General features: G+C 35.7%; 1 protein-coding gene across 4 annotated transcripts in view; it reads right to left on the reverse strand.

The window, feature by feature from the left end:
• ZBTB20 (zinc finger and BTB domain containing 20) overlaps positions 1 to 27855 on the reverse strand; it is a 798652-nt gene that overhangs the window by 672355 nt on the left and 98442 nt on the right. For all 4 annotated transcript variants that reach the window (XM_045852096.1, XM_045852097.1, XM_045852098.1 and 1 more), the window contains one exon: positions 25238 to 25281. The gene's annotated coding sequence lies outside the window, so the exon portion shown is untranslated. The remainder of the gene's footprint in view (positions 1 to 25237; positions 25282 to 27855) is intronic.

The raw sequence follows: 27855 nt of genomic DNA on the forward strand, positions 1-27855 counted from the left end.
AAACAACCTCCTTTAACTAAGAATGAGCTTACCATAATATTAGAAATTGCAATTCTTTTGTACATTCATTCATCAACTACATACTAAATGCCTGTTGAAGCACGTACTAGTTAAGAACCAGAACATACAATAGTGATTAAAATGCAGTTCTTGTCTTCGGCAAATTTATGTTTTAGAAAGGGAGACAATGAACTTACATATATTTAAAATATAATATACAGTACTAATATATGTCACAAGGAAAAAGCACAGTAAGAGGAAAGAGAGTGATGATATGGAGAAGCAGATATTTTAGACAGAACGTGGACATAAACTGTTTCTACGAAGGTGAAATTCCAATAGAACAATGAATGAAGTGAAGGTGTAAATCATGAGGCAAAAGATACAACTGGCAAAAAAAAATTAGTAAAGATACAAAAGATTTTAACAATATAATTATAATTTTGAACTAACTGATATATAGAAACTTTCCCTCAAAGACTGCATGTTTTTTTCCAAACTACTGTGTAGCATTTATAAAATTCAACAATTATTGATCCATTTAAAGAAGTCTCAACAAAGAACAAAAAATTTATATAATATAAACCATGTTACCTGACCACAATGCAACAAAATCAGAAATTAGGACCAAAAGACAGATTAAAAATCTCTATATATTTGAAAACTAAAAAACACATTCATTTATAAATAATCCATGAGTCAAAGGAAAAATCATAATGGAAATATTAAATATTTAAAACTGAACAACAATAAAGACACTACACATCAAAACCTGTGGGATGTAGCTAAAGTGGCACTTAGTGGAAAATTTACAGCCTTAAATGTATATATTAATTAGATGCTAAAAAGTTGTAAACTTAATTAGTTGAGGATCTAACTTAGCAAGTTAAAAAAATAGCAGAATAAAGTCAAATAAAAGAAAAGGGAATAAATAAGATTAGAAGAAAAATTAGTGACATAATATAAATATGCAACAGAGAGCCAAACTGCTCCTTTAAAAAGACAAATAAAATGTTAGGTTAAACCATATGAAATTGCCCATATTCAACCTGGTAACAAAACTTGTATTGATCAAATTATTGTTCATCACTATAAATTAAGCAAAACAGGCACAGATACTTTAGATACTTTAGGAATGAAGAGAATGCATCTCTAAAGAGAGAAGAAACATTAAATATCATGAGAATATACTAAAAAACTAAATGTCAATCAACTTACAAATGTAAATATAATGGGCCATTTCCTAGAAAAGCATAACATACAAAATCAATAAGAGAAAATGAATCACTTTATGATCAATAATTGATAGCAAACTTGCTACTAATACTAGAGAGCATGTGAAAAGTATATGTAATTTCACTTAAGGACTTAAATATAAAAAGTGACCATTTTACTTCTTCATTCCCAAACTGAATGCTTTTTGTTTTTTCCTCTTGCCTGATTGTTTTGGGTAGGACTTCCCATACTAGCCACTGTCTCAGTGGTGAGAGTGGGCATCCTTATCTTATTCCTGATCTTAGAGAAAAATTTTCAGTTTTTCACCACTGAATATAATATTGGTTGAGGGTTTGTCATATATGACCTTTATTATGCTTTTTTTGCATCTGTGGATGATGATTTGATTTTTATTTTGTTAATATGGTATATTACACTGATTGATTTGCATATGTTAAATAATCTTGTGCCCCTGGATGAACATCACTTGATTATGATGTGTTGTTTTTTATGTATTTTTGTATTATATTTGCTAGTATTTTGTTTAGGATATTGCACCTATATTCATCAGAGATACTGAACTGTAGTTTTCTTTCTTTGTGTTATTCTTGCCAGGTTTTGGTATCAGAGTATGTTGGCTTTTTAAAATGTGTAGGAAAGTATTGCCTCTTTTTCAATTTTTTGGAAGAGTTTAGGATGGATGATAGGTATTAAATTTTCTTTGAATTATGAATAAAATTCACTAGTGAATCCCTGACTGGTGTGGCTCAGTTGGTTGGGCATCAAAGGAAAAGGTTATAAGTTTGATGCCCAGTCAGGGCACAGGCCTGGGTTGTGGGTTTCATCCCCAATCGGGGCACACAGGAGAGGCAACTGACCGATGTTTCTCTCTCACATCAATGTTTCTCTCCTTGTCTTTTTCCCTCCCTTTCCCTCTCTCTAAAAATAAATTAAATCTTTAAAAAGTCATCTTGTATTGGGCCCTTATTGTTTGGCAGGTTTGGAGATTCCTCAAAAATTAAGAATATAGTTGCCATATGAACCAGCAACCCCTCTTCTGGGTTATCTACCTGAAAAAATTGAAAACATTTTTTCGCAAAGATATATTTGCAGCACTATTCACAGTGACCAGACCATGGAAACAAGCAAAATGTACTTCAACAGATAATTGGATAGAGAAAATGTGGTACATGTATAGAATATTATTTAGCCATAGAAAAGATGAAATACTGCAATTTGCAAAAACATGAATGGATTTTGAGAATGTCATGTTAAGTGAAATAAGCCAGACAGGAAAAGTCAGAAACCATGATTTCCCCCATATGTGGGATATAAATCTGAAAGTAACAAATAAACAAATAAGAAAAATAAACAAAAACTCATAGACACACACAACAGTATAGTGGTTACCAGAGGGAAGGGGTCTAAAGGGTAGTAAAGGGTAAAGAAGGTCAAACATATGGTTACAGAAGAAAATTTGACTTTGGGTGATAAATATACAATGCAATATACATATAATGTACTATAGGATTATAAACTTTAAACCTATATGATCTTATTAACTAATGACACCTCAATAAGTCTAATTTCAAAACAGAAAATTGAGGACTTAAATGAAAAATTTCTAAATAAAATAAAAGCAAGCCAAATAAATCATTGTATGCATGCATATGTGTATGTATGTATACACATAAATACATACTAATTATAGAGACTTTATCCCAGGAACATAAGAATCATTCAATACCAGGAAATATATTAAGTGATACATGCAAAATTTTGAGATTAAATTAGAAGAACTATTGTCCTCTCAATATAAGCATAATACAAAAAACAAAAACTATAAACATGGAATAAAGACAAACTAACAGACTAAGAGAAGATATTTGCAGTGTATATTGTCAGTGAAGCATTTCTATTCAGCATAACAAGCTATAACAAATCAATAAGAAAAAACTTAATATTACAATTTTAAAACTGTTGAGAATACAAGCCAAAAAATCAGAGAAAACAAAATCTGATTGGCCAATAAGTAAAGCTCAACTTTACTTCCTTAAAAGAAATGAAACTAAAGTAGCAAAATAGATACACTTTTACTATTCTCTTTTTATCAAAAATTTAAAAGTCTGTCAGTATTTGGAGATGGAGAACTCAGAAACATTTGGAGAGCATTTTTGCATTACTTTTTGAAGTTAAAAATGTGTATTCCCTAAATCTAGCCATTCAAATACATAAATTCTCACACATGTAAATATGTCATAAGTAGGCATTTATAAGAAACACTGTAATAGAAAAATTAAAAAGAAAAGAAGGGAGGGAGGGAAAGAAGAAAGAAGACAGACAATAGGAAGAGAAGGAGAGAAGGAGGGAAAGTACACACAAAAGAGTAAAGGTGAGGGAAATGAAGAAGACGACAGGGAAGAGACATAAATGTGCATCAATATGAAATAGATAAACTGTGGCTCAGTCATACAATAAATAATAACACAGCAGCTAAATACCTTGGTTCTATATGTACCAACATAGAGAACAATGAATGAACACAATGTGAAGTGAAACATATACTGCAGAATAACACAAAATTTCCCAATTCATAAGAGCATTCATGTCTCATTACTTTTTTTACAAAGCCCTGAGTGTCTTAGTAATATTTTCACAGCAAACATAGTCTAAAAAGTTCCTAATAGATCCATTTATTGAGTAGTTCAACCAACTCAATTAAGTTTTTGTCTGAGAAATGTATTGGTCATATAAAAATTAATAAACATAAATTGAAAAGAAATACTATTTTAATTCCATTCTTAAATAAACATTATTAAATTACTTATTATTGCAATTTGTGTGCCTATTGAGCCTGCATAATTTCTCAAACCTGAAAATTAGGTTGGACACTACCACCCTTATTTCCTATTGTTTACAGATTATCACACAGTATTTGCTTTCTATGACAGCTACGGCCACAAATCCACCTTCTTAAAGATATCACACCATCAAGAAGAAAACACTAAAATTAAATATTAAGGCCATGAACTACCACTAGCTAGTGGTTAATCTGGCATCTGACAGGTGTTGACTATTGCCATATTCTTCTTGACAATGTAAAACATCCCACAGCACACTTGTGACTATAATAGGGTGACCTCCCTCCAAAAAACGGAGGATTGGTAAATGCCAAGGAATGTGCATGAGCAGCACCTGCACCGAGGCTGCCACAAACCAGTGTGCTTTGTCCCAACAAATGAGACAATGTGGCATGACTCAGCAGGAAGTCCTGTGTAGGTCATATGCATCGGGCTAGGAGGTCATGGACAGAGGAGCATACCCTTCTATCCATTTCATTTGTGTAGGGGATTCTGGGGGTCATCTTTAAAAACTGGAGAGTGTGGAAAAGCCACTCTTTGTTCTTCCTCCCCTTGCTGGTCCGGTCAGCCACCAGGGGAATGAGTTCCTTGGCCAGGAGGCGTTGGAGACCCTATGGTACAAGAACATTCCCTGCACCCTTCCTCAAGTGCTCCATCGCTTTCCAGGCCAGGAGCAGAGTAAATGCTGGGTCAGTAGGGCAGAAAGGGAGAAGTCCCAGGCCAGCGAGCCTTGGAGGCCATCTGTCCAGATGACAAGCCTCACACCCCTCCCCAACAACAGAAGGCATAGTTGCGCAGATGACTGGAGTGAGCCTGCCTGACCAGGAGCACAGCTGCACTGGCAAGCTGATGCAAAAGAGGGAGCAAGGGCTGGACCAGTGGTTAGAAGCCAGGGGAGGAGGAGAACATGGTGAATGGGACTTTGGCCAGTGCACATAGACTCCATCGTATGTCTGGAGCAGACCATGACCAAAAGCATGCTGCACCTGTCTGCATTTTCCTAAAGACAGAACTTTTAAAAGGGAAAAGGAATTTGGGTGCAGTTTAGGACTGGTCTGGACTGGCAGAGGGCCACAGGGTTATTTTTCTTTGGCTATTTTAGAAGGAATGGGTTTTGAGAAAGAAACCTGAATTTATTTCAAATTACATTGTTAAGTACAAGATTCCTTTTCCTTCCCACCAAACTCTGTCTCCAGAGTCTTACAGGAGGCCCACCCACTGGCTGGGTTGGTAATATGAGATCACTGTACCAGAAGCACCTTGGTACCTAGACTGTAAACTATATCATTAAGTTGAGATATGACTTATGTGTTTCTGCATCTTTTTAAAAATTTATTTATTTATTTATTTTTAGAGAGAGGGGAATGGAAGGAGAAACACAGGGAGAGAGACATCAATGTGTGGTTGCCTCTCATGTACCCCCCACTGAGGACCTGGCCCACAACCCAAGCATGTAACCTGACTGAAAATTGAACTAGCGACCCTTTGGTTCTCAGGCCAGCACTCAATCCACTGAGCCACACTGGCCAGGGAAACTTATGTTTTTTTTTTAAATATACAAAACTACACCAAATATTCATCAACATACACAGACACACATAAACACATGGAAAATGAAAGTATAAAAATATTGTAAGTATGTACTAAAGGCATATACATTAACCTCTAGTGAGTGGTAATCTCTGAAGAAAAAGACAGAAAAATGTAAATAGAAGGGAAATGTAAAGATTAATTTCTGAGGGACTTCCAGCCAAGATGGAGGCATACATAGATACACTTTGCCTCCTCACACAACCAAAAGAACAACAAATTAAAACACAAAAAATAACCAGACTTGCCACAAAATCGAACTGTATGGAAGTCCAACAACCAAGGAGTCAAAGAAGAAACATTCATCCAGACTGGTAGGAGAGGTGGAGATGGGCAGCCAAGGCAGACAGGATGCACAGCAAGGCAGCAGCTAGAGGGCCTGGCAGGCAAGGCTGCAGCTGGCAGGTCAAGTGGTCCCACATTTGCGTGCAAATAACTGGGAATGACAACTGAGGAGCAAGACAGACTATGCAACACAGGGTTCCAGTGCTGGGAAATAAAGCCTCAAAACCTCTGGTGGTAAAAATTTTGGGGGGTTGTGGTGGCAAGAGAAACTCCCAGCCTCACTGGAGAGTTTGTTGGAGAAACCCACAGGGTCCTAGAATATACACAAACCCACGCACCCAGAACCAAGCACCAGAAGGGCCAACTTGCTTGTGGGTAGCTGGGGAAGTGACTGAAAGCCAGTGGAGAGCAGAGCAAGTCATGAAAAGCAAGGACCTATATACAAGATTACTCTATCCAGCAAAGCTATCATTTAGAATGGAAGGGAAGAAAAAGTGCTTCCCAGTTAAGATCAAGTTAAAGGAGTTCATCATCACCAGGCCCTTATTATATGAAATGTTAAAGGGCTTTATCTAAAAAAAGAAAAAGATAAAACAATGAGAACAGTAACATGACAACAAACTCACAATTATCAACAACCGAACCTAAAAAAACAAAAATTAACTAAGCAACTAGAACAGTAACAGATTCACAGAAACAGAGAACACATGAAAGGTTATCAGTGGGGAGAGAAAAAGGGGGAATGGGAAAAAAGTATAGGGAATAAGAAACATAAATGGTAGGTAGTAAATAGACAGGAGGTTAAGAATAGTATGGGAAATGGAGAAGCCGAAGAACTTCTATGTATGACCCATGGACATGCACTAAAGTGGGGAAATGCTGGTGGGAGGAGAGTACAGGGCAGAAGGGAATAAATGGGAGAAAAAATGGGACAATTGTAATAACATAATCAAATATATTTTTAAATATTAATTTCTGTAAGAATTTTCTTAAGCAAATATGGTAAATGCTAACATTACTAAAATGAGTGGATATTTAGTATTTATGTTAATTCTGTGCTTTATCATGTTTTTGAAATACAGCTCATAAAATAAAATAAGTGAAAAGGATTGTAAGTTTTCTGAAGCTTTATATAGACTGGTGCTTTGAGCATTCCATTCTATATCCAAGGACATCTGCTTACTTAGTTAGACCAGCTTTTCCACAGTTTCCATGTAGAATCATTAAATGATCCACGGGGAGCACTCTAACATTTAAAAAAAAAAATTCAGTTGAAAGACCTCTATTTCCTAAACTCTACCCTCTCGCAAATGTTCGCGTATTTTTTCAATCCTCTGAATATTTTTATTGTTTAATATATTTTATTGATTGCACTATTACAATGGTCCCATTTCCCCCCTTCACTCCCCTCTACCCTGCATACCCTTTCCCACCCATATTCCCCCATTTAGTTCATGTCCATATGTCATAAGCTATTTAGCTTCTCCATTTCCCATACTATTCTTACCCTCCCCCCGTCTATTTTCTACCTACCATCTGTGCTACTTACTCTCTGTACCTTTTCCCCCTCTCTCCTTCTCCCACTCCCCTGTTGCTAACCCTCCATGTGATCTCCATTTCTGTGGTTCTGTTCCTGTTCTAGTGGTTTGGTTAGTTTGTTTTTTGTTTTTTGTGTTAGCTGTGGTTGTTAATAATTGTGAGTTTGCTGTCATTTTACTGTACATGTTTTTGGTCTTCTTTTTCTTAGATAAGTCCCTTTAACATTTCACACAATAAGGGCTTGGTGATGATGAACTCCTTTACCTTGACCTTCTCTGAGAAGCACTTTATCTGCCCTTCCATTCTAAATGAAAGCTTTGCTGGGTAGAGCAATCTTGGATGTAGGTCCTTGCTTTCCATGACTTGGAATACTTCTTTCCAGCCCCTTCTTGCCTGTAAGGTCTCTTTTGAGAAATCAGCTGACAGTCTGATGGGAACTCCTTTGTAGGTGACTGTCTCCTTATCTCTTGCTGCTTCTAGGATTCTCTCCTGCATTTTAATCCTGGGTAATGTAATTATGATGTGCCTTGGTGTGTTCCTCCTTGGGTCCAACTTCTTTTGTGAGCTTCCTGGAATTCCTGGAAGTCTATTTCCTTTCCCAGATTGGGGGCATTCTCTTTTATTATTTGTTCAAATAACTTTTCCACTTGTTGCTTTTCCTCTTCTCCTTCTGGTACCCCTATAATTTGGATGTTGGAATGTTTAAAGATGTCCTGGAGGTTCCTAAGCTTCTCATTTTTTTTTAATTATTTCTTCATTCTATTCTTTTTGGTTGTTTCTTTCTTCCTTCTGGTCCATTCCATTGATTTGAGTCCCAGTTTCCTTCCCATCACTATTGGTTCCCTATACATTTTCCTTCATTTCTCTTATTGTAGCCTTCATTTTTTCATCTAATTTGCAACCAAATTCAACCAATTCTGTGAGCATCCTGATCACCAGTGCTTTGAACTGTGTATCTGACAGGTTAGCTATCTCTTAGTCACTTAAAAGTATTGACTCTGGGGCTTTGATTTGTACTACTGTTTGAGCCACGGTTTTTGTTTTTTTGTTTGTTTTTTTTTGGTCTGGTTGCACCTGTTATGTAGTGAGGGGCAGAGCCTTACGTGTTCTCCAGGGTGGGGCAGCCCAGTGGCTGTGTTGCAACGCTGTATGTGCGGGAGGGGTCCAAGAAGGAACAATGGCGCTTGCTCCTCACTCTGTCAGATTTCATTCCCTTCCACCGCTTCCCCCAAGGCAACTGGGCCTTTCTGGTGCTAATTCTCGGGTGAGTGGGTTTGTTACGTTCTAGGACCCAGTGGGTCTATCCAATGCACTCTCCTGTGAGGCTGAGAGTCTCTTCCCTGTGCCTCAACTCCCACAGGTGTTTTCAGTCAGTGTCCCAAGGTTCTATTTCCCCGCTGGGACCCTGGGTTGAGTGGTCTGTCTCACTGCCGGATTTCTTCTGGTTTATCTGCACGTGAATGAGGCCCCAACAGCCAGGTGCCTTGCATGCAGTGCCTTGCTTCACAGTTGCCTCCTCGCTGGGACTGCCAACCACCTGTGCGCCCAGGGTCTGCCCACTGGGGTCTTGCACTCGGGATGCCTTACGTGTCCAGTGCCACCACTTTTCATGCCGAGACCCCTCTCCGCCCGGCTGCCCCACTCCACCCCTCCTACCGGACAGGATGAATGTGTATATTTTAATTCCTTGGTTGTCCAACTTCCATACAGTTCAATTTTCTGTCAGATCTGGTTGTTATCTTGTTTCTAAATTGTTGCCGACCTTATTTTGGTTGTGCGAAGAGGCGTGTCTACCTACGCCTCTATCTTGGCTGGAAGTAAAGTGTTTGCTTTTATTTAGTAACTTTGCATAAAACTCTCAGCAGAAATGGGTTATAACCATTGTTTATCTTCTACCTTTGAAATATAATTACTTGCTTACTTTACTTATTGAAATATAATGTCACAACATAACGTTTATTCATTTACTGCTATTACAAACCCAACAAAAATCTGGCCCATTGCAAGAGACAAAACCATTTCCAACCTTAGTCTTTTCAAAAAAAATTTGTATTAAAGTACAGTTGACATACAATATTTTATTAGTTTCAGGTATACAATGTAGCAATTTGACATTTATTTACCTTGTGATATAAACACTATGGTAAGTCTAGTGGCCATCTGTCATCTGTCACCATATAAATTTACTACAATATTACTGACTACATTGTCTATTCTGTACCTTACATACCATGGCTTAATTATTTTATAACTAGAAATTTGTGCCTCCAATTTCCCTTTCTCTTTCTCACCCATCTTCTACCCTACTCAACTCTGGCAACCATCAGTTTTTTTCTCTGTATCTAAGTCTGTTTCTGTTTTGCTTTGTTTATGTGTTCTATTTTTTCAATTTCACATATAAGTAAAATCATGATATTCGTCTTCCTCTGTCTGACTCACTTCATTTAGTGTACCCTCTAGTTCATCCATGTTTCCACAAATGGTGAGATTTCTAATTTTTAATGCTGAGTAATATTCCATTGTCTTCTTTATCGACTCATCGAGTGATGGCTACTTAGTTAATTCCATAATTTGGCTATTCTAAATAATGCTGCCATTAACATAGAAAGGCAAATATCTTTTCAAGTTAGTGTTTTCATTTTCTTCAGATAGAAGACATGCAGATGGCCAACAGACATAATTAAACATGTTTAATATCACTAACTATTGAGGATATGCAAATCAAAGACACAATGAGATATCACCTCACACCTGTCAGAATGGCTATCATCAAAAATTCAACAGACTTCCCGCCAGGATGGAGCGAAGGTAGACACACTGTGCCTCCTTGAACAACCAAAATAAGGACAGCAACAATTTAGAAACAAAAAAATAACCAGCACTGACAGAAAATTGAACTGTATGAAAGTCTGACAACCAAGGAGTTAAAGAAGAAACATTCATCCAAACTGGTAGGAGGGGCAGAATCAGGCAGCCAGGCTGGAGTGATCAAGGCAAAGAAGGGGCTGGCGGACCCCGGGTGCAAAAGGCAGCAGCAGGCAGACCCAGTGAGGCGGTGGATTGTGGAGGGATGCAGCACACAAGGCAGCTGGTGGACCAGGTGGTCCCAAATTCACGCCCAGATAAACCAGGCAAAACTGGGGAGTGAGACAGACCACGCAACCCAGGGTCCCAGAGAGGGGAAATAAAACCTCAAACCACTGACTGAAAACATCTGTGAGGGTTGAGGGGCCAGGAAAGATTGCCAGCCTCACAGGAGAGTTCGCTGGAGAGACCCGCAGGGTCCTAGAGCGTACACAAACCCACCCACATGGGAATCAGTACCAGAATGGCCCAGTTAGCTTGCAGGAAGCGGTGGAAGTAACTGAAATCAGTTTTCTGCCACTGAAATCTGGCAGAAAACTGCGCAAGCACCATTGTTCCCTCTCGGACCCCTCCCTCACATACACAACACAGCAACTGGGTTGCCCCACCCTGGCGAATACCTAAGGCTCCGCCCTTCACTACCTAACAGGCACATTGAGACCAAAAAAAAAAATGGCCCAAATGAAAGAACAGATCAAAGCTGCAGAAAAAATACAACTAAGCAACGAAGAGATAGCCAACCTATCAGATGCACAATTCAAAACACTAGTAATCAGGATGATCACCGAATTGGTTGAAGATAGTCACAAATTAGATGAAAAAATGAAGGCTATGCTAAGTGAAATAAAGGAAAATGTACAGGGAACCAATAGTAATGGGAAGAAAACTTGGACTCAAATCAATGGAATGGACCAGAAGGAAGAAAGAAACAACCAAAAAGAATAGAATGAAGAAACAAGAACTCAAAAAAATTAGGAAAGGCTTAGGAACCTCCAGGACATCTTTAAACATTCCAACATCCAAATTATAGGGGCACCAGAAGGAGAAGAGGAAAAGCAACAAGTGGAAAAGTTATTTGAACAAATAATAAAGGAGAACTTCCCCAATCTGGCAAAGGAAATAGACTTCCAAGAAGTCCAGGAAGCTCACAAAAGAAGTTGGACCCAAGGAGGAACACACCAAGGCACATCATAATTACATTACCCAGGATTAAAATGCAGGAGAGAATCCTAGAAGCAGCAAGAGATAAGGAGACAGTCACCTACAAAGGAGTTCCCATCAGACTGTCAGCTGATTTCTCAAAAGAGACCTTACAGGCAAGAAGGGGCTGGAAAGAAGTATTCCAAGTCATGGAAAGCAAGGACCTACATCCAAGATTGCTCTACCCAGCAAAGCTTTCATTTAGAATGGAAGGGCAGATAAAGTGCTTCTCAGAGAAGGTCAAGGTAAAGGAGTTCATCATCACCAAGCCCTTATTGTGTGAAATGTTAAAGGGACTTATCTAAGAAAAAGAAGACCAAAAACATGTACAGTAAAATGACAGCAAACTCACAATTATTAACAACCACAGCTAACACAAAAACAAAAACAAACTAACCAAACCACTAGAACAGGAACAGAACCACAGAAATGGAGATCACATGGAGGGTTAGCAACAGGGGAGTGGGAGAAGGAGAGAGGGGGAAGAGGTACAGAGAATAAGTAGCATAGATGGTAGGTAGAAAATAGACAAGGGAGGGTAAGAATAGTATAGGAAATGGAGAAGCTAAAGAACTTATAAGTATGACATAAGGACATGAACTAAAGGGGAGGAATGTGGGTGGGAAAGGGTATGCAGGGTAGAGGGGAGTGAAGGGGGAAAATGGGACAACTGTAATAACATAATCAATAAACTATATTTTTTTAAAAAAGAAAAAATTCAACAAACAAGTGCTGGTGAGAATATGGAGAGAAAAATCTCTGTGCACTATTGGTGAGACTGTAAATTGGCAAAGACACTATGGAAAACCATATGGATGTTCCTCACAAAATTAAAAATAGAATTACCATATGATCCCAACCTTAGTCTTAATTTATTTTTAGGATACTAGCAAATTCAGAAGCACAGCTGCAGTGAATCAACTAACGTTTTGTGGTTATGTTGGGTATACTTCAAGTTTGTGCTAGTCCTATGTACCAGTTTCCCATATTCATCTTCCCTTTGCCCTCTCCAAGTCCCAATACATATTTTTAATTATTATTATTCATTAGAAGCAGGAAATAACATGTTGTGGATTACTGGGAATATTAACAGCTTTTGTAATTTCTATTTATTGACCAAGGCCTTATGATCCATAACAAAAATACAATAAAAAGATAATTATTCTATGTGGCACCTGTCAGATCATAGCCTGTGTTTTACCCTACACACTCCATTTTGATAAAGACCTTCACATATCAAGAAGCCTATAAAGAAAAACATACAGTGTAGTGAGAATTCTTAAAATTGTAGTGACAGTTGAAGCAATGAGAGGGGGTTAACTTGAAATGGAGAAGACCAAAAGAGAAATCACCAGTATCAAAATATTCTTGATACAGTATTATGTAAATATAGGATCAGGTAGTTATAAATTCACAGGAATATTACAGGCTGGATCTCTAAGAATACCAGTTAGGGCCACACTGTAGAATCACTGGTGTAATATAAATGTTCAAATTAGATCTTTCTGATGTTTACAGAACCTTATGAATATAGAAAAAGCCACTGAATTAATTCTGCACATAAAAATGGGCAAAATTTTAGGGTTTGTAAATTATATCATAATTTTTCAAAAAGCAACCATTATATTTACTAATATGGATAGTATAATCAGAATAACAAGCAAGAAATTAAGAAACAGAGAAAATAAAAACAATGGTCTCAAAGAGGAGAAAATAAATAAGGTATCCAAACATTAACAATACTAAACTAGCAGTGACATACTTATGCCTACATTTAAGTGAACTAGCATAAACTTTCACTTTATACGTACCCAACCAACCCTTGATCATTACTAGAAAGAGATGATATCCAGAGTGGTCTTCTCTAACTCTGATGTTATTCTCCACAAATTCAAAAACGACAGGAGCCTATGTTCCAAAATCTTAACATTGTTACAGGATTCTCAAAAAACAAAAAAATCATACTCTTTAGTGTTTTACAGGTTAAAGTGAATACTTAAAAAAAAAAGTAAAAACAAAGTAAAAATTCTAGTCCCATAATCTTAAAAAACACAGCTACTTTATTTCCAGTGGAACACACATGAAACTTTAATAGTTTATTTTTATTGTATTTTATTTCCATTACCATTTATCCCCCTTACACTCTCTTCTACCTCCACACACCCCCCTCATCACACTGTCATCTATGCCATGCGTTCTTTTTCTTTTTTTCTCAATCCCTCCACCCCTCGAAACTACCCCAGAGCTGTCAGCCTGTTGTCTAAGTCTGTCTCTACTGAAACTTTTAATGTGACTGAAAACATATCATACCATATGTGGGGTTGATGTTGACATGGCTCCACTACCACCCTTGAGGAAAGCTGAACAGGGGGTCCCTGGCCAGAAGGACTGTGTATTTTCTTGGGAGTGGATTAAACAACCTCATTACCTCCTTTTGGGAGTAGTTTCCTGTCCTGTGACAGCTTCTGACCTTTTCTTTCTACACATACACACTAAGGTAATGCAGTTTACAGTCACACGTGGGACATGTGCATCCTTTTTCTGGGACCCTTTATAATGAGCCTCAGGAGGTGTGGTCCTTCTTGCACTGACCCACCACTATCAGTGCACACCCCTGTAATGTGAGTAACAAATGTCATGTCTGTGTCTGCTAGTCCTCTGGGTGTTTGTTTGTTTGTTGTTAATATCACAAACACTTAGGCAGCTCCCTATTTTAGAGCTCCTGCATTATACCATATATAACATGCATTCCAAAATAAAGTTCAAATATAAAAACAGGCCCTGACTGGTATAGCTCAGTGGATTGAGCACAGCCTGGGAACCAAAGGGTCACCAGTTTGATTCCCAGTCAGGGCAAATGCCTGGGTGGCAGTCCAGGTCCCCAGTGAGGGGGGCATGCAAGAGGCAACCACACACTGAAGCTTCTCTCCCTCTCTTTCTCCTTTCTTTCCCCTCTCTCTAAAAATAAATAAATAAAATATGTTTAAAAATTAAATTAAATTAAAATTAAAATAGAAATATGAGGCTGTAACCAATAATAGCAGTATGATAAATTTATGATGAAGACTGTTTCATATTAAAAAACAATTGGAAATCAGATGAAAGTAAATAGTAATTTAATATTTTATATTAGTTTTGGGGTTTTTCTTTTAGAAAAAGCAAGAGTCTGGCATTAGAAGTATACAAAATTCAATAGCATTCTTATATACCACCAATAAACTACTGAAATTTAAAATTAAAAGCACAACATCTTTTACATTAGTACCAAAATATTAAATAAGTTCTTAGGTATAACTGTAAATAATAAGTACAAGATCCATTTGAAGAACACTACAGGACTCTGGTTAAAGAAATACAAAAACTAAATAAATGGAAAGAGGGTTCATGTTCATGAATAGGAAGACTGAATATTGTCAAGTTGTCAGTTCTTACCAACATAACTTGATCTGTTGATTCACTGCAACAATCTCAATTAAAATGCCAGTAAGTTATTTTGCAGGTATTGACAAACTGATTCTATGTTTATATGAAGAGGATAAAGACACAGAATAATCAACTCAATATTGAAAGAGAAGAACGAAGTCAAAGGAATAACACTACCCAACATCAAGACTTAACCATAAAGCTACAGTGCTCAAGACAGTGTGGTATTAGTAAAAAAAATAGACAAATAGATCAACAGAACAGAACAGACAGCACAAACACTGACCCACACAAGTACAGTGAACTAATTTTTCACAAAGGCAAAACAATGAAACAAAGACAACCTTGTTATCAAATGGCCCTGGAACACTGGACATCCCAATGCAAAAAAAAATCTGGACACTGACATTATAAATTCCACAAAAATTATCTCAAAATGGATGGTCAATCTAAAATGTAAAACTGTAAGACTTCTAGAAGATAACATAGGTGAAAATCTAGGTAGCACTGAGTTGGGCAAAGAGGATTTAATATGACACTAAGAGCATGACTCATGACAGAAATAACTAATACACTGGACTTTAATTAAAATTAAGAACTTCTGTGAAAAACAAGTCACAGACTAGGAGAAAATATTTGCTAGTCACATTTCTGATAAAAAACTGGTATCCAAAATAGACAAAGAACTCTGAAAACTCAACAATAAGAAAATGCAAGTATAATTGTGCAGAAGATCTGAACACCAAAGAAAATATACAGATGGCAAATAAGCACATGAAAAGATGCTCAACATCATATTCCATTAGGGAACTACAAATGAAAACAACAATGAGATACTACTACACACCTGTTGGAATGGCCAAAATCCAAACAACTGACAACACCAAATGCTAGTGAGGATGTAGAGCAACAAGAGCTCTCATTCATTGCTAATGGGAATGCAAAATGTTACAGTCACTTTGGAATACAGCTTGACAATTTTATAGAAAGCTAAATATAGTGTTATCACATGATCCAGCAATTACGTGCCTTTGCATTCACCCAAATTAGTTGAAACATATATTCACAGAAAAACCTGCACATAAATGTTTATAGCATATTTATTTATAATTGCAAAACACTGGAAAGCAACCAAGGTGTCTGTCCTTCAATAGGTAAATGCAGAAACAAACTGGTATATCCATACAATGGAATATTATTAGCACTAAAAAGAAATCAGCTATCAAGCCACAAAAAAAAAAAATACGGAGGAATCTCAAATGCATATTATCAAATGAAAGAAGCCAGTCTGAAAAGACTACATACTATATGATTCCACCATATGGATCATGGAAAAGGTAAGCTATAAAAATAGTAAAAAGCTTGCCAGGAGTTTAAAGGCAGGGGAGAGAAGAAGAGTGTAGGGAGAGATATAAAGAGGTACAGCAAAGAAAATTTTTAAGTCAGTGACATCTTCTGTTGATAACATAATGGTACACATGTGACATTCTGTGTTTATCAAAACCCTTAGTACTAACAACACAGAACAAACCCTAATGTAAACTATGCACCTTCATTAATAATAAAGTATCAATACTGGTTCATTAATTGTAGCAAATATACCATGCTAATGCATGAGGTTAGTTAAGAATCAGGAAAACTGGGGTAGAGTGTGACTGGATATCTGGGAACTCTGTACATTCTTCTCAGTTTTTTATGGGTTTTTTTTATAAACCTAAAACTGCTTTAAAAAGTAAAGTCTATTAACTAAAAAGTAAAGTCTATTAACTAAAAAATGCTACAAGATAAATGAACTTGAAAACCATATTAAACAAATTAAGTAAGACACAAAATCATAATGTATAATGCCATTTACATAAAATTGTAGGACAGGCTAAACCAATCTACAATCTCAGAGTGAAGATCAGATGTTACCTGGAGTTAGTTTTAGAATGAATTGACAGCAGAGGAATAGTGGAGATCTTTTAGGAGTGATAAAAATATTTAATTTACAAGTTGATTAAATTTAAAAGGCTATATATCTTTGTAAACATTTATCAAACTCTATATTTGAAATGGATCAATTTAATTTTATGAAAAGTATACTTAAAATTGAATTTATTTTTTTTACTGGATTTGTGTTAAACCCACCTATCTCTAAAATTATGAACAGGAAACATAAACATACTAAATTTAACTGGTATATTTCAATTTCTCATTATGGACAATCAAGATGGAAGGAAGACTATGAGAAAAGAATGGAAGAGATAGGGAAGGTGAGAAAAGGAGACAGAGAAAAAGGAAGAAGATATCATACGAGAAAAACAGAGAAGATCACTAGGGCACACACAAAGGGACAAAAGACAAAGACTGTGCGATTAAACTGAATGAAATCTATTCAAGCCCTACAATGTTGGTAGAGTTGAAAACTGAACAGTTTTTACTGTGAAAGCTTTGATTAAAAAGTAAAATGTTCATTTTTTAAAAGACATAAACCCTGCTCTATACTTTAACAAGTGACCTCCTCTTTCCTAGAATGTCCTTTCTTTCTATCTCTACCTGTCAAAGTTTCAATCTATGCCCTTCTAGGTTTGATTTACCTGTCATGCCCCAGTTAAAATGAATCTCTCCCTCTCCTGTATTTACGTAGTGTTTTGTAACTTCAAAGAACACTTAAATCTATCTTGCTGCAGAGTCACTGAAAGATACTCTTCTCCCTTTCTGTCCATGAGTCAGGGTTAGGCTCATTATTTCTCCCTCTTTGCATTTGCCTCAGTGCCTACTACAGTGTTTTGAATAATATATGTGCTCAGTAACTACTGATTTGCTAAATTAAAGAAACATATCAGATATCCAAAAGCTGAAGATCCAAATACCCTTTATCACAGTGCAGGTAATATCTTTATTACAATAATTCTGTCACTCTCAAAGTACTGTAAGTTATACACATCTCTTTTAAAGCTGCCGTAAGAGATTGCACAAAGCCACACAAGATAAATGGTTTTATTTTTGTATCTTAAAAATAAATGTCCTTGTTGATCATCTAAAACAGGCCAAAGACTTAGAGTAGTTTGGATGTAGTGGATAGGCCAAAGGGCACTAAATTGGAGTAGGCGGTAAAGTTGGAGGTTAGAAAATGAGGAAAAGGGGTGTAGAGAACTGTAAAAGTCAGAATAGGCCAGGTTTTGCTATGGCAATAAACTTTCTATTTAGTAAATATGGCTCTAAATTACTCTTGATTATTTCTAAAAATCAAATTAAATTAAAGGGTAGTTGTCAATGAAAATATTCAGAAGGATATGCTGCTTGCTCTGAAGGTATTTCTAATACAGTACAATATTTAGAGCAATGGCCATACTTCTTAAATGAAGAAATATTTCCCAAGGTGACTACTTTGCAGAGAACAATACTCATTTGGATGCATTTAAAAAATCTATTACACAGTAGCCAATTGCATTTGTTTAAAAAATATGTTTTGGAATATGGAGCTGATTCTTTTTATATGTTAAATAAGTATAAATCAAATTTCATTAAAAAATTGTACATTTAAAATATTTTACAAACCATAATTTTTCTATGAAGCAACCCATCATTCCTTATCTCTTTTGCAAATCCTAAATTTTCATAAATTAAGTTTTTAAAAATGGAGATTACTTTAGTTATTATGTGGACAGATTCTAATTTGGGAGACAAACATCTCTTAATTTTATTCAAAATATTTTGAATACTATGTCTTAAAAACCAAATACTGCTATTATTCATAAAAAGTTTCAAAATGCAATGAATTACTGAAATCATCATACTAGCATGTAAATTGCATATGTTTTGAACTGTAAGTCCAGCCACTTTCAAAATGCCTCTACTCAAATATTTATGAGAACAGCATTCTCCATGAAAGTGAATAAAATATTTTAACATAATATTTAATTTGACAAAGATACAAACATTTTCACTGTTGGAATACACCTGTTAATGGTGAATTTTTTGAGTATGTAGGAAAGGAGAATGTTTGAATTACAAAAACAGAACTTCTTGATGACAGAACAACAAAAATAATGTCAATATCCTTTTTATACATCTCAGTTTGCATATATGTTTATGCAATATGTTTATTGTGTATATGTTATACGTATATGTTTATTTTATAGGAATTCATGTTTGGGCAGTGACTCAAGTGCATTTATTATAATAAAATTTTTGAACAAATTTTCACAATATAGGACATCACTGTAAATAGCTTCATTACCCATAAACTTTATTTAGTAATATTTTAATTTGTATAAGTGTAGTGGTTTTTGGTTTTGTTTTTGTTTTTTTTTTATTTTTAGAGAGGGAAGGGAGGGAGGGAGAGGGAGAGAGAGAGAGAGAGAGAGAGAGAGGGAGAAACATCAACGTGCGGTTGCTGGGGGTTATGGCCTGCAACCCAGGCATGTACCCTGGCTGGCAATCAAACCTGTGACACTTTGGTTCGCAGCCCGTGCTCAATCCACTGAGCTACGCCAGCCAGGGCTTGTATAAGTGTAGTGTTTTTTAAAAACTTTAAATTTTATTTTTCAATTATAGTTTATACTCGATATTATTTTGCATTGCTTTCAAGCATACAGCACAGTTTTGAGAATCCATACACTTTGCAAAGTGTCTCCCTTATATTTCCAGTACCCACCTGCCACCATACATAGTTATCAAAGTATTATCAACTATATTCCCTATGCTGCACTTACATCCCCATGACTATCTTTTAACTAACTACCAATTTGTACTTCTTAATTCCTTCACCTTTTCCATCTAGTGCCTCAACCTCCCTCCCCTCTGGAAACCACCAGTCCACTCTCTGTGTCTATGACTGTTTAAATTTTATTTGTTCATTTATTTTGTTCTTTAAGGTACATTTAAAAAAAAGTTCTGTGTGTGTACACATATGTGCCATATATATATATATGAAAAATATATATACTATCACTATATTACAGTAAGATTGTTAAAAAATGATAATGATTTTTAATTAGTTAAGGTTGCTTTTGTCTTTGATGCTAAACTTCACAGGTCTTTTCAATGAGAAATCAGGATGTTTATACCTAAAATTCAAACATCCAGTTCTATGTATTCATGCAAGCAATTATCTAGGAAAAGAACAGTTTAAAAATCACCTTAAAAAAATACTCTCAATTAAAAATGCCATTCCAACATGAGGGGAAAATCAAATAACAAGCAATATAAAAAGTTGACCTTTGTCACAAGGTAAAAATTGTCCATTAATGTAAAGTACAAATATAGCAATAACTAAGGAATGAAAAACCTACAGTCCATGACTGCATCTTACCCTTTACTCCATCTAACAGCCTGTCAAATTTTCAGTGAACCAAGAGGTCTAGAACCAGTAGGACATCCAACCATACAAACTTATACTGTAGCAATAATGTTCTGTCTCATTCTAGTATTAATAGAAGCTTCCATTTAACAGAACAGAAGTCTGCCATTTGTAATAAAACTAATGTACTACTTCCGGCCAAGATGGAGGCGTAGGTAAACTCACTGTGCCTCCTTGCACAAATAAAAGAAGAACAACAACAATTTAGAAACAAAAAACAACCAGAACTGACAGAAAACTGTACAGTATGGAAGTCTGACAACCAAGGAGTTAAAAAAAAAAACATTCATCCAGACCAGCAGGAGGGGCAGAGATGGGCAGCTGGATAGAGAGGACTTGAGGCAAGGTGGCAACTGGACGACCAGGTGAGGCAGTGGCTTTCAGACTGGGCGGTCCCACATGCAAGTGCAAATAAACTGGGAGGAACAACTGGGGAGCGAGACAGACCAAGAAACCCAGGGTTCCAACAGTGGAAAAATAAAGCCTCAAAGCCTCTGACTGAAAACACCTATGCGGGTTGAGGCAGCAGGAAAAACTCCCAGCCTCAAGGACAGTTTGTTGAAGAGACACACCCATCGGGAATCGGCACCAGAAGGGCCCAATTTACTTGTGGGTAGCTGGCAAAGTGACTGAAAACCAGCAGAGAGCAGAGCAAGCAGCACTGTTCCGTCTAGGTCCCCTCCCCCACATATAGCGTCACAAAGCAGCTCCATGAGTTGCCCTGCCCTGGTGAACACCTAAGGCTCCACCCCTTACTATGTAACAGGCACACTGAAACAAACAAACAAAAAAAATGGCCCAGATGAAAGAACAGTTCAAAGCTCCAGAAAAAATACAACTAAGTGACGATGAGATAACCAACTTATCAGATGCAGAGTTCAAAAACACTGGGTATCAGGATGCTCCAGGAATTCACTGGGTGCTTCAACAGCATAAAAAAGACCCAAGCAGCAATAAAGGTTGCATTCTGTGAAATAAAGAAAAATCTGCACGGAAACAACAGTAACACGAAGGAAACCAGGACTCAAATCAATGGTCTGGAGGATAATGAAGAAATAAACATTCAACATAAACAGAATGAAGAAACAAGAATTCAAAAAAATTAGAAGAGGCTTAGGAACCTCCAGAACATCTTTAAACTTTCCAACATTCAAACCACAAAGGTGCCAAAAGGAGAAGAGGAATACAAAGAAATTGAAAACTTATTTGAAAAAATAGTGAAGGAAAACTTCCCCAATCTGGCAAAGGAAATAGACTTCCAGGAAGTCCAGGGAGCTCAGAGAATCCCAAAGAAGCTGGACCCAAGGAGGAACACACCAAGGCATATCATAATTACAGTACCCAACATTAAAGATAAGGAGAGAATCTTAAAAGCAGCAAGAGAAAAGGAGACAATTACCTACAAAGGAGTTCCCATCAGACTGTCAGCTGATTTCTCAAAAGAGACCTTACAGGCAAGAAGGGGCTGGAAAGAAGTATTGCAAGTCATGAAAGGCAAGGAGCTACATCAAAGATTCCTCTATCCAGCAAAGCTATAGTTTATAATAGAAGGGCAGATAAAGAGCTTCCCAAATAAGGTCAAGTTAAAGGAGTTCCTCATCACCAAGCCCTTATTATATGAAATGTTAAAGGAACTTATCTACGAAAAAGAAGATAAAAAATATGAACAGTAAAATGACAACAAACTCACAGCTATTAACAACCAAACCTAAAAAAAACAAAAAACAAAACAAAAAAACAAAGTAAGCAAACAACTAGAACAGGAACAGAATCATAGAAATGGAGATCACATGGAGGGTTATCAGTGGGGAAGTGGGAAGGGGAGAGAGGGTGAAAAGGTACAGAGAATAAGTAGCATAAATGGTAGGTAGAAAATAGACAGGAGGAGGTTAAGAATAGTATAAGAAAAGTAGAAGTCAAAGAACTTGTACGTACGACTCATGGACATGAAATAAAGGAGCAGGGAATGCAGGTGGGAGGGGGTGTGCAGAGTGGGGGGGAATAAAGGGGGAAAAATGGGACAACTGTAATAGTATAATCAATAAAATATATTTTTTAAAAAACTGATGTAATATTAATCCACCCAAAAGAATTATTTCAAGAAATGTTTTAAAAGAGTGACTATATGAGCATAAATGGAGAGAATATGCATACATGTGTATATACACATATTCATATACATATAGAAAGAGTATACATATTTTATAGAATAAATACTTATTTAAAGGAGATGAATAAAGGTGAAAAGGAAAAACAGGCTTATGTATAAAACAGAACAGGGAATATAAGGAGTATAATATAACGAAGTCTCCATATTGCATCTTTATCACCCACCAAACAGAAAATTTATATATTTAAAAAAAGAGAATATATATTTGTTGAACTACTTTCAAGATTCCTTTACTCAAAGTTAAAGACTATGGCTGCGATAAACAAGCGGGTCATTATTTATCTAAATCTGTCTAGACCTAGCAATGTAGTTTGTCATTATATGTCTCTAAATTCGTTATCATTTGCAAAGATCTGAAACCTTGTCACTGAAACTACTTTCGTGAGATTTAATAGAATATTTTAAGGGTTTTTTTGTTTGTTTTTTTAAATAATAGGACTGAACTGACTGTTGAATGATTGGCTATTATTGGTATTACTTTTGGTAATCCATAGGTATAGCAACCATGCTCACCTACATATCAATTTTAAAATATAATTTATATTTTTTGAATAAGCCATAAAACACTAAAGACAATGTATTACACAAGACTTTGGGTACTTCATGTGGCTGAAGGCATTTGGCTTTCAGCTTTTTACTTCAAAATATATTTGAGAGAGTACAACTAATCCTAGTCCAGAGTTGTGTTGCTTAGGAATGTCTTGTCCTGCAGCTCTCACAGGAAAAAACAAATACTTCAGTTCCAGTCATGTTATCTGCTTCTTGCACATACAATTTTAAATTCCTGTTCTGTCATTTGGAGTGCTCTGTATTGTAATACCCTCAATTTTTGTTGTTCCCATTTTTGTTGAGGCACGTTGTTCTCTATTTCTAACTCCTGTCTGCACTTTTTATTTGCTCAGTTTTTCCTTTGACTTCTTCACTGCCACCTCTTCATAGGTTTCTGTTTGAGCAGAATCTTTCTTCATAGGTTTCTGTTCTGAGCAGAAATACTAGGTATTTCTTTTTGCAAGTTTATATTGCCACATTTACTCTTCCTGTTGCTTTTGAATACCTAGACCTTAGTAGAAAGAAACTGCACTTTGTTCCATAAATGTTCCTCAAACATCTTCCACCTGTATTCAGTATATATCCAGACTCTATTTCACATTCCTTCAAATTCCCTTTCTGCCCTCAGTCCATTAATTTTGTAATACAACTTTTAAATGAAACAAATGTTTCTAGGCACATGAAGACTAAAAGAATTAATAAGCTTCAGATATCCTTTAATTTTTATTGGTCTAATGTTAACGTTCAAACCATTCTGATTTTTATTAAATCTGTAACTTCTTTTTATTGTATGTATAGTATGAATATCTGCTGCTTGAAAAACTAAAAGACATTTAGAGCATACACTAAATGCCTCAGGGCACTCCATATTACATAATTCACTTAGTAAGCACCATGAAATTCTCAGCCTTTATTTTCTTTAAAATAAAGAATTTATCATTATTTTGGTGCATTATAATTCTCTTTTATCTCAAATACACCCACTGAATAAAATCATTAATGATTCATCAACAAACTATTTAGGTTCAAAATTAATCCATCCAAATTGTTTTTTTTTTTTCTGTCAAGAAGAAAAACAGATTTAAATTGCTATCTAAATAAATAAAGGAAATAAAAGCATTGGAAAAAATTAGATTTTTCTTTCTTTGTGCCAGTACTTATAAAATGGTTAGGTAGGACAGGTGAAGTATAACTGAGCAAACTGCTTAAATCCAAACAACTATAATTTGACCTCAGCTCAAAGGACAAAAATTACACAATCTGGAGAGGAGAAAAGTTAACACTATAGTAAAATTGTCAAGCAATTTCTAAACTCAATCAATTAACTTCATAATATTCTCAGAACAAAATGTTCTTTAAGAGATCTGATATGAAGAGCCAATAATTGGAAAACATTCGTCACCAATTTACTTCAGTCACCCATAAAGTATTACAAGAACATTATATCACAGGGTTCAAGCCAGCAGACTACTAAAGTGCACTGCCCTGGTGTCTTTTCATTATACTTGAATGCTATTGAAGCATTCATAAGTCCTTTGAGAATTGTAGTTATGTAGTTATACTTATCATATAATCAATTTTTCAAATATTCCAAGTCTTTTAAGATGGGCTCTGTTTCTTTTCTGCTTCTTGTTGGTAATTGTCATTCCACCTTCACAAATGCTACCACCTTCACAAATGCTACCATCACATTTTGTTTGTCTGGTCCTAGTTTGCTTTCATCTTGGAAATATATCAATCTAAATGGTGCTAATTGCTGTAGTTAATGAGTGCCAAGACATCTAGCACCCTTGGCCCCGTTACCACTTTCTGTGTTTCTGCTCATGTAGAGATCAAAGAACAAAGGATGGAAAGAATTATCTTCAAAAAATAAGATGCCATATATACACCTTTCTTTGCTTTGTTTGTTTGAAACTTTGAGGATATAAATTATCCTGCTGAAATCACTTTCCTTTATAGTCCCTGGTTAATTTTAACTTGTTAAAAATTTTCTACCTTAAAACTTTTTCTTATTTAAAGGATAGTAATGGTACTCTGACAGAACATAATTAACCCAATGATCTCACACTTTTAACTCACTATTCACCATTTTCCACTGGTGGAATACATTCCAAGCAACTGAGGCATCTTATAATAATATATTATAGTAATGGGAAATATTAGAACTTCCTACAAAGTAAGAAGTCTCAGTACCTTTCATGTGTACAAATCAGCAATGCTTCCATTTGTAATTGAAACTGTAAGACAAAGAGAAAAAAATTTCAGGCATAAACAGGTTTAAATTTTTAAACAGTCATTAAAATATAAATCTCTACATACTAAGTATTTCTTGCCAGCACAAACTAACCACAATTTAGTAGCAGTATCTGAAAGTAAATATTCATATATTTGTGTGATTATTTAATATGATTATATGTATGAGTGTGTGTGTATCAATCAGTCTGGAAGACCCATGAACCATGCTTCATTTAATCATCACGGTACCTCCAAATTCCAGCACAATGCCTATAACATATATTCTCAATATATATTTGTTGAAAATTATAATATGGTGATAACACAAATGCAACAGTACACAATGGAAGATTTTAAAATCCTTGATAAAAGAAATCCTGAGAAAGCATTAGTGACAACCTACTTCCTCAACAAGCAGTTCTATCTACATCTCTCTGTGACAGCTTATTGTCATCTTTTTCTTGGCCTACTGCAATGAAGATTGCCATCTTAAACTACTAATTTATATCATAAAGTTTTCTTAAGCATAATTATCAGCAATTCAGTCCAAAATAACTTTATCAACCTTATCATATAGTAATGAAACAGTGTTTCTTTATTTGTGTACAAACCATACGTTATTTTTACTTCATGCTGCATATCATAATTAGCACATTTAGAATGCCTTATATGTTCCTTACATATAGCTCTTTTATGTAATTATTAGATTCCAATCAAACATACATACAAAAATAAACAATGACTTCTACCTACAATAGTGTATAGGGCATTTGAGACTCACCACACAGCATGTAAACAAATACAGTTCCAGTCAAACTTCCCCCCACTTATATTATGTGGAGAGAAGTTTATGTTATGTTCCTCATAGAAGAACTACAAGATGTGATATCATTAAAACAGCCAATAAGGTTTTCACTGAAATTGTTTCCTCAGGCTCTTATAAAGTGACAGCAACTGTATAAGTTTATAGTGAAGCCACAAAATAAAGAGTGATTTTACTTTGCTATTTCACCAGACTCCTTGACAATATTCTTAAGCCAATGTTTTACTAAGAAATGCTTTAATCCTCAAATGAAAAACAAAAACAAAATCACAGAGAAACAAAAAACATAAAGACACTGAGAAACACTCTTTGATAAACAGAGTCTGAACTCGAGAGTCACCTCTCAAAGTTAAACACTGAACTGTAAGCTCCAGGAGAGCACTGTTTTGGTTCACTGAAGTATCTGCAATACCTAGAAAACTATATGACTCACACTAACACCTCTAAAAACATTTTACTGATTTAATGTGCATACAAACTTCAATGACAAAAATATAACACACCAGGGCCTAAATGAGGCAAGCAGTTTGAAGCTACAAATGCTCTCTGGTCCTCTACCTTTCTGGGTATTCTGATTAGGGAAAGTCACAAAATAGGCTACAGATGTATCAGATGGTAATCTAACTTAAAGAAAGCTGACAAAAAGAATTTCTCTAGAAACCTCTTTTTTGACCAAAAAAGTTGTTTAAAAATTACTCTGAAATACTGAAATGTTTATAAATGAAATCTTATATTTTGGATTTGTTTCAAAATAACTGAGTGTGGATTTGGTTTATTGGCCATTTATTGATAACGATTAAAGCTATGTGATAGACACATATGATTTCTTATATCACTCTCTCGTCTTTTGTGTAAAATTTGAGATTTTCCGTAATAATTTTTTAAAAGGAGAATACGCAGACTTACATTATGTATTTTATTATCTTCAACATAAAAAAATACATTTGGAGGCTTTGACAGAACTTTTCTCACCTATCCTCCCCCTGCCCCAAAAATTGCTAGCAATAATTAATAAAAGGAAGGGATACAACTTCCTTCCATAATTTTTGTAAAACAGCAGCCAAGGTGAGAGAGACCAATAACATAACTCCTAATTGGCAACATTCTCTCACCAGAAAGAGTTTGTTTTTCTTAATTGAGTGGACAAAATCCTGGAAAAAAAAAAAAACCTTCAATAATAGCCCTCAATTTGGAGAAATACTTACTGAGAACTGGGATGACCTTAAGATGATTGGAGGAGGGAAAGGAAGGAAGGGAGGGAGGGAAAGAGAAAGGGAGGGAAGGAGAAAGGTAGGTAGGTAAATGGTCAATGCTCACCTTTTGTTTTTTCTTTAATTCAAGGAAAGTAGAAAAGGAAAGACAAAACCAGGATAATTTCCCAAAGATAATTATTTTTAGTAATACATAGACACTTAAATGCAAATAAAGAAAAACAGAAAAATAAATAATAGAGTCTTCTAAGGAAAGAGGAGGCTGGAGGGAACAGTCACATAACAGACACAAAGATAGTCCCTAATTGCTGGATCTAGACTGTTACAGACTGAACATCAAAGGCTTTCTTTTCTTCTTTGGAGCATTCAGACATGGACATGCTGTTTCCTGCACTGGCTTTCTGCATCATCAGATGCTTCTCATCCTTGAAATCTCAAGTAAAATACCACCTCTTAAAACAATTACCCTCTAACCCTTTGCCTGGATCTTTATTAATTATTGTCACATGACCTTCTTATTTTGAAATTATTTTGGGGTTTTT

This window comes from Phyllostomus hastatus, unplaced genomic scaffold, assembly GCF_019186645.2.
Source record: "Phyllostomus hastatus isolate PE091 unplaced genomic scaffold, TTU_PhHast_1.1 phas_contig_86, whole genome shotgun sequence".
Taxonomy (NCBI): domain Eukaryota; kingdom Metazoa; phylum Chordata; class Mammalia; order Chiroptera; family Phyllostomidae; genus Phyllostomus; species Phyllostomus hastatus.